Below are 11,831 nucleotides of genomic sequence, written 5' to 3' on the forward strand. Positions count from 1 at the left end.
ATAACTCACGAATATTGAATTATTGTCTTCTCAATGTTAAGTCTCTGTCTAGCAGCATGTTCCGATGTCCACTCATTCAAATCTCTGGGGGACCATTAAGATTGAATTTTACTATTTTAGTTTGTATCAGAGTAGATGAAAAATCCATACTTCGCAGGGAAAGGCGATATAGGGGTTTGAGACCCTGTCGGAGTTTAGAGTAGCAAGAAAGCAGAAGGAAGATCACCTGAGGCATTAACCAAGTAGTCAGGGAAAGAGTCTGGATTGTAATTCCCCAGAGACAGAATGTGGAGCAGAATGAAGACGCGACCAAGGAGTACAACTCCTTCTATCTCACAGAAACCTCAAAGAAACCTAAACTCAGAGAATCAATGGCTGAAAATGTTTTCAGGATTTTAAAACTCAGCAAGGGTCTGTTTCCTCTTCGTGTCCTGCATGAGAGCAGAGAAAAGGAGAGAAATGCCTCTTGGATGTTTTTTGAAGGCCAGGCTTTGGAAGGTCAGCCCTGGGTAGTGGCGAGAGCAAAGGCTCTGGACTGAGATGGGACAAGGTTCCAATCCCACCTTTGACAGTTTGAGCAAGTTACTTAATTCTTCTGCGTTGCCTTTCTTCACTGGGAAGGCAGTGATAATATTGACCTTAACAGGGGGTTAGAGCAATTAGAGACATGTAGAGCGCGCCTGGCATCTACCAGTCACATAGGATAGCAGCTGTTATTTTGTACTTTTTATATAAGTAGGACAAACTTGGACTCATTAAAAAAGTGTTGTCACACTTATTTCTTGCTTTTCTTGAAAGGAAAAAAAAAAAAGACGTATCTTCAAAAGTGTCCAATAACACAGAAAAGAAAAAAAGCACGAAATGAAAGAACACATGGTACTTACCAGAGAATCAACATTTCTTACTCAAAATTCAATCACGGCTGCATAATGAGGGTGGAACATTGCCCTCTTGTAGCTTTCATTGCTAAATTTACTAACATTCATCTGAAAGAATGAGGGAGGCTTTAGTTCACATCCTTGAATACCATTTGAGATGTCTCATGTTTCTGATAATGTCCTGCAGGACCTTGAGCAAACGAACAATAAAAGAGATGGATGACTGTGGATTATTCAGAAGGTTCTCGGCATCCTTTCAGAAACTCTAAAAGCGGTTTCTTAACTGTTCACTCATAAACTGGGTGCTGTTTCCCCTTAAGTAATGTCTCTCTTCTTTGAAGTTGAGTCCATGGCAGCTGTCAAAGGCATGATTTATCCCCCTTAAGGACCAAAGGAGGAAGCAAAATGGTGGGCGGCTGTTGGTTCTTGCCATCACCCCCTGGGGTGACAGATTCCGAGCACACTGAAGGTGTGCCCGGAACCCTAAGTGCAGCGGGGCGGCCTGGCTGACCACGTCTGACCTGTTCTGATCCTCCCTGTTCTGATTAGAGAAAATAAAAAATGAAAATTTGCAAATACTGCCCATAGAAGTAGCAGTCTTGTGTGATACTAATACATTTGGCAAGAGGTTTACGGACAATCAAAACCATTTAGGAAATATGAGTTCTTTTCCTCTGAAATGTGTGATAATTACCCACTTCTAACTTTTTCAGTTCTAGAATTTGAATTTAGATTTTTTTCTTTTGACAGCACATGAATTCAATTCGGTGATATTGTAAAGGAATATATAAAGTGTCATTGACATGTTTGAACAATGCCAAATGTTTTCCTGTCCCCAGCTGCGGAAACTTGAGTGAACTTATTGGCCACTCAGAATCAGGGAAGCTGACAGTGGGACATCTCACCTGTCTTCGAGGTTGTAGGAGAATTCTCCAACCTTGCCCTTCTGTGTCTCACTCCTTCCACGTCCTGAGTTTGGTAATAATTAGGTATACCTCTATATCATTTAATACTTTTCAGCATATGTTTCTTTACAACATAACAAGCAGAGGAATTTCCTTATTTTCATTTTTGGAGGGAAAATATTGATGTTCAAAGAAATTAACCAACGTAGATAATGATCAGCTTATAGAATCATTGAGTCTAGAGGTGAAACCACACATATTGGATACAAATTGCAGAGTAAGTTTGATATAAATCTGATGTAAAAAATGAAATTACAAATAGTTTGGAAGAAAATGAAAAGGAATATTGTTATCATTTAAGGACTTTATGACTTTCAGGACAAAAGTTAAAATGGAAAATATCGTTAGGTCTGAGTACTTAAAAACACACATATGCTGGGGTGTGTGAGTGACTCAGTCGATTAAGTATCTGACTCGTGATTTTGGTTCAGGTCATGATCTCATAGGTTCTGAAATCAAGCCCCGCATCCAGGCTCTGCACACAGTGGGGAATCTGCTGGAGAGTCCCTCTCTGCTTCTCCTTCTACTCTTGCACATGCCTGCTTGAGCCCTGTCTCTGTCTCCCAAATAAATAAGTAACTCTTTAAAAGGAAAGGAAAGAAGGGACACCGGGGTGGCTCAGTCAGTTAAGCATCTGCATTTCAGGCCATGATCCCAAGATCCTGGGATCGAGTCCCGCACCAGGCTCCCTGATCAGGGGGGAATCTGCTTCTCCCTTTCCCTCTGCCTGTTGCTTCCCCTGCTTGTACTCTCTCGCGCGCGCGCGCTCTCTCTCTGTCAAATACATACATAAAATCTTCTTAAAAAATAAGAAAAAAAAAGGAAAAGAAAAAAAAGAACTCATTTCACAAATGAAGACACAAAGGCAGAAGAAGGGAAGCCCTTGCCCAAAGTCACACAGTTGGCAAGGCAGCGCCTGGATTCAAAGCCAGGTCCTGTGGCTCCAGACCATGCTACAGTAGGGGTATAAGTGTGCTTTGTGTGCTCCCTTTACATGTGAGAGAAGGGGGCGGCGGTGAAGGCAGAGATGCACATTGACCAGTTTTCATTGTTGATCTCCGGGTGGGAGGATTATGGGGAAAAGCTTCTGTTTATTAATTAAAAAAAATTAAATCCAATACATTCGCATTTCTCTGCACTTCACGCGTATCACTGGGTGGTAATGAATTACGAGGTTTTCAAAGTTGCAAAGTTGTCAGAAAGGGTGAGGAAATACTCATTCTCCCCCTTGTTCTGCTGCTTTGGTAATTTACAGGCCAAAATAGGATTAAGGAAAACCAGCTCAGCTTCCTAAAGCCCCATCTCTGCTAAACCCTTGATTGTAAAGCCTCACAAAGGCACAAAATGTGGTATGTGATTTTTTTTTTTGTATTTTTTAAAATTTTTATTTCTTTCTGAACATTCTGTGCCTGTCATTTTTTTTTTTTCCTTCTAAAAGGATTACTGAACTGAGCCCAGCATTCCAAAGTCCTGACGTTCAGACCAGGAGTTGGGCCCCTCTTCCCACTGCTGTCAGCCCAGCATTGCCAAGATCCTTGTTATTTCTGCTCTGTGTTTTCTCACAATCCCAGAGGATCTTGGTGAAAGGAAAAGTCTCTCTCTCTCTCTCTCTCTCTTTTTTTTTTTCTGATTCAAATCATTCTGGCTTTTGAGATTGTAACAAATATCAAGGGGCCTAGAAATAGTACAGTGTTTCCTGGTATTAATGCTTTAAAAAAGAGAGAACACACTAGGGGTGGCTTTTTAAAAACCTGCGTCAGCTTTGGCAACTTGAAGGTGGGCCTGATCAGATTCCTCCAATAACACCAGTGGTGTGGACGGTGATTCTGAGAGTGGAAACAATCTCTGGGTTTGATTGGGTGCCCCGCCCCTGTACAGAGGGCTTTGCTCACACTATTCTACAGACCATGCCTAACAGGAACGGGAGGGAGGTAAGAGCATCCCACTTCTTGCAGGGTTCAGTTGGTTTAGACCCTGCTGGGCCCTCAGAACTCAGAAGTGGAAGGACTAGGATCTTCACCCTGGTCTGCCCAAGTTCAAAGTCTGTGCTTGACTATCTAGGTCAGGGTCTAGGACTGGAGGGAACTATTAACGATGTGAGCTGAGGGGTTTGCGTCCCATTCCCTCACCCACCATAGAAAGCATTGAGGCCACGGGGCTCACCCAATGTTCGTGGAATGAATGGATGCCTGGATGAATGAATGCATGAACAGAACCACAACCATCTTGCCAAAGAATGTGGAAAATGGTCGTTAAGTGGTTACTTTTTTTTTTGAGAGACGGTCTTGGGGGATTGAGGGCCTGGGTGTGGCTTTTATTCGCTTGTGATGTGGAGTCTCGTACCTGGGGCAGAGGGTCCTGGAAATTCTGGAGAGGTCCAGGGGCCCAGTGTTGCCTAGAGAAGGGGCTGCCACATTGGAGAGGAACCCCTGACTCTAGATGCCAGCCACACTGTAGAGCAGGGACTGGCACTGTTTCTCTGTAAAGGGCTAGACAGTAAATATTTTAGGTTCGAGGGCCAGACAGTCTCGATGGCAACTGTTCCGTTCTGCTGCCATAGCGCACATGCAGGGGTATGTCAGCAAATGAGTGGGTCGGGTCTGTGTTCAATAAAACTTTACTTATAGACACTCAACTTTGACCTTCATATAATTTGTATATGTCATGAAATATCACTTGTCTTGAGATTTTTTCCAACTACTTAAAAAAATATTCTTAATCACAACTGTACAGAAATAGGCGGCAGGGAGGAGTTGGCTTGTGGACTGAAGGTCAGTGGGAGACATGAACCTTTTTCCATCTAGGATGTGAACTCAGCCTTCTAGAGGAGGATGGGGTTTATGATAAGTACTTTTCTGTTGTACCACCTGTGTAAGTTTGGGCAAATAACTGGAATTCTTTGTGTGTCTCTCTTTCTCCTTCCATGAAATATGCATATGGAAGGGTGCCTGGGTTGTTCAGTTGGTTAAGTGTCTGCCTTCGGCTCAGGTCATGATCTCAGGGTCCTGGGATGAACCCCCAGGCTCTCCACTCAGCAGTGAGTCTGCTTCTAGCTCTCCCTCTGTGGTCTTTCTCCCTTTCATTCTGTCAAATAAATAAAATCTTAAAAAAAAAAAAAAAAGAATGTGGAATACGAATAAGGAGTATGAATATTCCCTAGCTTGAGATAATCCACTGAATGCATGTAGAACAGAAAAGTCCTCACTGACTGCTAGCCATCATCATGATGGCTAAGGTCATGGCTGATGCTGTAAGGAATGCAGGCGGATGGGAAATCCTAACAGCAGCTTGGCACGTTTGTTTCTTCCAGGGAGCAACAGGGATTTGGAAGTTATTATGGGGTTCACTGGGTCCATCTCCTGGCCCTCCCAATCTGCTCATTTTGAAATAGAAGTGTTCAGAGTTGGGTGGGCTCTCAGGCCTTCTGGCGCAACCTTCCATCTAAGGTGGAATCTTACTCCAGCCACCATTACAGAGTCAGCATTTCCACTGCATCCAACCCTGTTCAAAATTCTGGAGATGCCCTTGGTTGCCTCCTGTGTCTAATCAATCCTTCTCTTCCCGGACCTCAAGATCCTCCATCCTGATGTTGTCCCTGTATCTGGCTGTCCCCATGTCTTCCTTCTTCCTTCTCTGAGTCTTCTTCTGTCCTCTCTCCCAACAGTCAGTGAACACTTGTAGCTGGCTTGATTTGAGGTCCCTGGAGGTGGGGAACAGGTCTTCTACATCTTCACATCCCAGGCACCTAGCCCATGCAAACATCCAACTAGCTTTGGGAGAATAGCATCGAACCTTTATTCTCATACGTGGTTCTGAGTAGACTTGCTCTTCTCCAGTCATTGGCATTAAACGCTCCATGTGCTAGATCCTTCCAGCTGCTCCAACATCCTAACCCACATTCTCCTCAGGGCCCTGCCAGCAATCAAAAAGATTTAACCAAAGGGCCAAAGAATGTAGCTGGACTGGCCTAGGGAGGCTTCCATGTGAACCCTGCTACCAATACGGAGTGTTTATTTGGGCAGACAGGAAGCAGTGAACTCAGAGAGTAACACAGCCAGAGCCCAATGAGGTAAGCACAGAGGGAAAGAAATAAAATTTTCCATTCTAGTTCAGCCATGACTAAAGTTGTCAGGAATCAGTGCAATAACGACGAATTTGAACTGATTTGCATGGGTAAATCTCTTTGCAAATCTGGGCTTTTATTTTCCCATATGTTCCTACTTTAGCTTTCATAAGACTTCAGCAGCTATAATCGCAGAAAAAATGATCTGAAGCATGTTCAGTATATTTTTGTTCATTTATTTAACAAACACTCAATAGTATGTATTATGTGTCAGGTACCATTCTAAAAACTTTATATACAACCACAACATGATGCTGCCTCTCGTTCATTTATTCATTCTTCAATAAAAATAAATTGGATATATTCTGTGGAACCACAATGTGCTAGGAATAAAAAGGCACAAGATATAGTTTTTTCCCCCCTTGGTTTTAGTGGGAGAACAAACAAGTAAATCAATAGCACAGCGCCTGTAATTAGGGCACGCACGGCATATATCATTTGTCCTGCGGACTAAGAGGAAGGGCATGTAACTTACCCCCAAGGAGGAGATGTTCAAACTGTATCTTCAAAGGTGAGTGAGGGTCTGTGAAGCGATGAGGGCCAGTGGGCCAGGGACAGCTTAAGCACAGCTTTGAGGAAAGTCAGCCCACACCTTCAGGGAGCTGTGATCCACATTCCACAAGCTTACAGCAAAGTATCTGAGGTTGAAGAGGGGTCCCATCTGCCCGGACTGCCATAATGGAATACTGAGGACAGGAGGCTTAGATAGAAATTTCTTTTCTCATGTCTCTGGAGGCTGGAGGCCCAGGATCGGGGGTGAGCAGTTGAGGTTTCTCCTGAAGTCTGTCCCTTTGGCTTATAGATGGCTGTCTTCCAGCCATGTCCCCACATGGTGGTCCTTTTGTGCAAGCATGTCTGGTGTTGCTTCCTCTAATTGTAGGAACATCAGTCCGATTGGATTAGGGCCCACCTTAATGGCTTCATTTTAACTTATTCCCCTCTTTAAAGGTCCTATCTCCAAACATAGTCACATTCTGTGGTCCTGGGGACTAAGGCTTCAACATGTGATCTGGGGGGGTGGGGGAGATCTAATTCATCCATAAGCTATGAGGAGGAGGGATCAAGGGGTTTGAGGCAGGCATGGTGGTGGCTGCTGGAATAGTCCAGGGGAAAAGTGATGGAAGGCAAAGTGAACGAGAGACGTGAGGATGGGAAGAGAGTGTGAGATCCCTGAGGATTGTGAAAGGCACCCCTGCACACAGAGATGCCAGCTGGCTGGGATGGAGGGACACTGGGGGAGGCCGTGGGTGGGTGGAGGGAGGAAGTGAGAGGGTGAGTCTAGGATGACGTCCAGATTCTGAACAGAAGGATGGGGATGCCTCCCTGGAAGGAGGAACAGGGGAGGGGGAGCACATCTGGAGGTGGGAGGAGGGCAGTGAGTTAAAGATGCCAGTGGAAAATCACAGGGAGCGGTTAGCAGGCAGTTGGGTCCGTGGGTCTGAGAATCCAAAAAGAGGTCTGGCCCAGAGCTAGAAATCTGAGGTCATTGAAGCCAAGGATTTAAACAAAGTCATCCAGGGAAAAGGAAAAAAGTCAAGCACAGAACTCTGGGACTCAGAAAAAGGAGTGGCTTGAGATGTGTGGGGAAGACAGAGAGCAGGCGATGATTTAATGAGGGTCTATGTGCCCAGTGGGGCACTGGATGCTGTGGGGCATCTCTTTCTACTCGTATGGAAGTTCCTGGATATAGGCATAGCTCAGAAACTGAAATAGCATAGACAATGTGCCAGGCCCACCTTGGAGTACTTGCAGTAGCTCATTAAGTCCTCACAAAGTCCTGCTATTTATACATGAGGACTCTGAAGCACGTAGGAGTGATGTACTCGAGATCACAGAGTAGACTGCAACTCGGAGCCAGGTGATAAGACCCCCAAGTCTAAGCTCCCCACTGTGGAGCTAGTCTGCCTCACCCTACACTGCACTAATTTTAGAGATGAAGTAGTTAAGGGTCAGAGAGGTTAAGAAATTTGCTCAAGGTGACATGGGTAGTAAGTGTCAGAGTCAGGTTTTAAATGAAAATGTTGGCACTTTCTGCTATACTGTGCACCTTCTTTACATACTAAGGGAAGTGGGAATTGCAGGAGTAAGTGTTATCTAGTGCGAGTGGAACAGAAAGTGTCTTACAACTGGCCATACTGGAGTCAGTTTTAGTGGAGTGATGGGGCGGAAGTCAGGTTGTAAAGTCTTGAAGAGAGAATGACAGGCAAGGAATTTAGATTGGTCTTTCAGGAAGTTTGACTATCAAGATAAGAAGGGAGATGGGAAAGTAGCTAAAAAGAAAAGTGGGATGGAAAACTGTTGAAAACTTCGTTTTTGATTAAGAGGGTGAAACCTGCAGATATTTGCACGCCAACAGGAAATCCAAGAAAGGGGATCGAGGTGATGCAACTTTGCTTTTCAGTTTGGTGAGTTTGGTTAATTTGAATCAAGGTCTCTAACTTTGGACTTCCACTGAGAAACTGAGCCTATAAGCTGGTAATGTTGCCAAAGCACACAGTCACCCCAATAGCGGCACATGGGGAATGGTCCCCGTCTTTACTTTGCCTAGCTTTAACAGCAGACATAACCACAGACTCATCAATGGGTGATTGTTCTGCTATTAATAGTCTCCAAATTTGAACAGTAGCACCTCAGCTAAACTGTTTTTTCACGTATAATCTGAGACATACAAATGTAAATACAGGGAGGTACCATACACCCAGTACCAAAGATTTAAAGCCATGAAAACTCCCTGCTGGTGAAGAGACAATTTGGTACAATTCTTTTGGAAAATAATCACGCACTTTCAATGACCTTAAAACACTTCTCTCAGTAATTCCATTTCTGAGAGTTTGGATACAGAAATAAGCAAATGTACAGAGATGTTCATTGCAGCATTGTTTACAACAAGGAAAAACTGGAAACATTTTGAGTAGTCACGAGTAAAGACATGTCCACACAAATAATAAATCCTCTTGATGGAAAATAACATAGTGGCTTCAAATACCACTTACAAAGACAATTTTTGATACTTGATATACATACAGTGTTAAGTGAGAAAAGCAGAATAACAATTCTACAATATGAACACACCATAAATAAGCCAACAGTATAAAAAAGACTGAAAGTATCTTCACTTGCAGTGATTATGTTTGCTTGGTTGGTTCTTTGATAATGAAAAAGATACTAAACAGGAAAAAGTCTCTATAGTTCTCCACTGATTAGCCATGGTTGACATTACAATGAATGCCATTTTTCCCCCGTTCCCTTTTTCATACCATTCTCTACCATTTTGGTAGTACATAAATTATCCATAAAGAAATGCAGGTGTTTTACTGAAAATGCATCAAATGAAACCTCTATATAACACACTAGGAAAGAATCTTTAGCATGTTTTTATTATGCTTGACACCACTTTTCTGTATAAAACAATACACACTCATTTGGAAAACTTAGAAAAATTGTAAATCAGAGAACTATGGAGAAGCAAAGAAAAATTTCATTTAATCCTTCTATTTAGATAATAAATGTTGATATTTTACTTCATAAAGGAAACAGTTTTGGTGGGAGAAACTGCAGTGTTCATTTAAACAAATTGCATATAACTGTGACATAAAGCTCTTACGCTACATTACACCCCTTAACAAAGCCTAATCATCCACACAGACAGTGTAGGTTTAAGGATAACTAACAATGTTGAGCTCAGTCTATGTGGGCCTGGGAGGGACTCTGTAGAGGACCTACCTTCTGTTGACGTTACCAACCAGGAAAGCAACTTTTGTAGCTGTTGCTCTTATTGAGTAGATCAGAGATCAGAGAATGCTATAAGTAAAATATAGCTAGAATTCGTCAATAAGTCTGGACGTGGTGCCAGGAGACCAGCTGTGCTGATTCCTGCATTCTTCCCTGTTACTTGGGGATAGGGCCAGTCTCTTGTAAACCATAAAAATTAAACCAGGAAGGTTATCAAGCAGCAGATGAGTTTATTCTGGAGTAGCAGAAGAGTTGCAATTCGGGACAAACTATGGCAAACCACAGGCAAGTACAGAGAACAAAGGAGAGGGACTTGCTTTCCTAAAGGAAAGGAGGGAGTTAGGAGGGATGTTTTTGAATGACAGGTCATTGGAGGAAATAAAAAAATGTTCATCGGAGGAGAGTGAGAGTTTGGGGTTGTGGTGTCTTCTCATTGACTGAGTTGTGGCAGCTTCTCATTGGCTGGGTTTGTTTCCCAGCATGGAGAAAATCTTCTTTCCTTCTTCCCGGGTATAGAAAGTGTCTTACTGATGGGTCATAGAAAGTAATGAATGATATGAGTGGTATCTACATAAGAGCTCTCCCTTCTAATCTTCCCGATCCCATTTTGAATGAGGTTTGCACTATCAATCCCCCCCCCTCCTTAATCTTCAGCAAACTGATGGCAGTAGAATGTAGCAGGTGCTCAATAAACATTTGTGGAGGTAAACTAAAGGCTTGGGCTCAAATTCCTACCCTATCACTTATCAGTAGATGCTCCCATCCATTTCTTTGGTTTTTAACCCCTGTCTTTGAGTTCATCAGTTTCAAATTTCAATTATTAACCCTCTCTTCTCTCAAAAACTCTAGACCCAACTAATTAACTGCCTCCTTCACTTATCCACTTCGATGTTCTGTAAGTGGCTCAAAATCTCTACCATCAGCGTAAGTACCCCAGTGAGAGACTACATCTCTCTCTCTACTCCCTTGTCCTTCTTTTCCTTTTCCATGTATTTGCTCATAAAATCCTGCTGGATTCTAGTTCAGAAATCTCCCAAATTCATCCTGTCATCTCCATCCCCACAGCTGCTGCATGAACTAGCTCAGACTCCTACATAGTCTCTTTGCCTTCAATCTTCCTGTTTTAAAACATCTTCTATGTGATCATAACCAAAGGTATCTATCCAAGGTCAGGCATCATTGTATCAAGGTTTTCCTTCAAAACATCAGAAGGCTCTGCATTGTCTTGAGAATCTAAATTCTTAGACAACTCAGACAGCCTATCACAATCTGGCTCCAACTTCCCATTCTGGCCTCATCTCATAAAACTCACTCCTCTTACCCTAAATAGGCCTTGTCTGTTCGAGGCATACAGAATTCCCATTCTTGCCCTAATAGACCATACTTTCTCTGTTTGCAGAAGTTAGTCCAGGATCTTCTCTCCCAACTTCTTATCCATGATACTCCTTCACCTGGGAGTTCCTATCCTATATTCAAAGTCCAGCCCACTTGTCACTCTTCTGAGAACCCATCCTGGGGCCTCCCAGGTAGAACCAACCACTCCCTTGACCCTGCTTTCATAGTACTTAGTCAATACACCTTTTATCGCACTCCTCTTGATCTCTTTGGGGGCAAGAATGAATGCCCCAGTAAGAGTGTGATGGGTCTACAGTTGGTGCCACATCTGTCCCTGTGAACACAGCCCCGGCCTCTGGGTATTGCCTAGAGCCTCAGCCACTTCACCGCTATCCTCTGTGCAGTGGTCCTCGGGCTTCACTTTGTGAGCCAAGCCCCCTGGGTACTTGTTTCACAGGCATCCTCCCCGCAAAAGACTCCTTCAGTCGTGGTCCATGCATCTTGGGTGAAAGATTTGTTCAGTGGGTAACTGACTCCACATGCAGACTGATCCTGGGGCAAAGGGGCCCATGTCTGGAGAAGGGAGTGAACGGAGTGCATTTAAATTCTGGGACTGCAACAAGATACAACAGAAAGGCTCTTCATTCAACTTGATTAAACCTATGCAGGGGTCCATGCTGGGTGCACATGAAGACGAATTGAAAGTATCCTTGAAGTTCTAGTTAAGTTTTAGGATCCAATTTTGTGTCCTGAATTACTGTACTTCAGAGAGCTTCCCTGGCTCCCCACAACTGAGCA

Source organism: Mustela nigripes, chromosome 15, assembly GCF_022355385.1.
Source record: "Mustela nigripes isolate SB6536 chromosome 15, MUSNIG.SB6536, whole genome shotgun sequence".
In the NCBI taxonomy this organism is placed as follows: Eukaryota; Metazoa; Chordata; class Mammalia; order Carnivora; family Mustelidae; genus Mustela; species Mustela nigripes.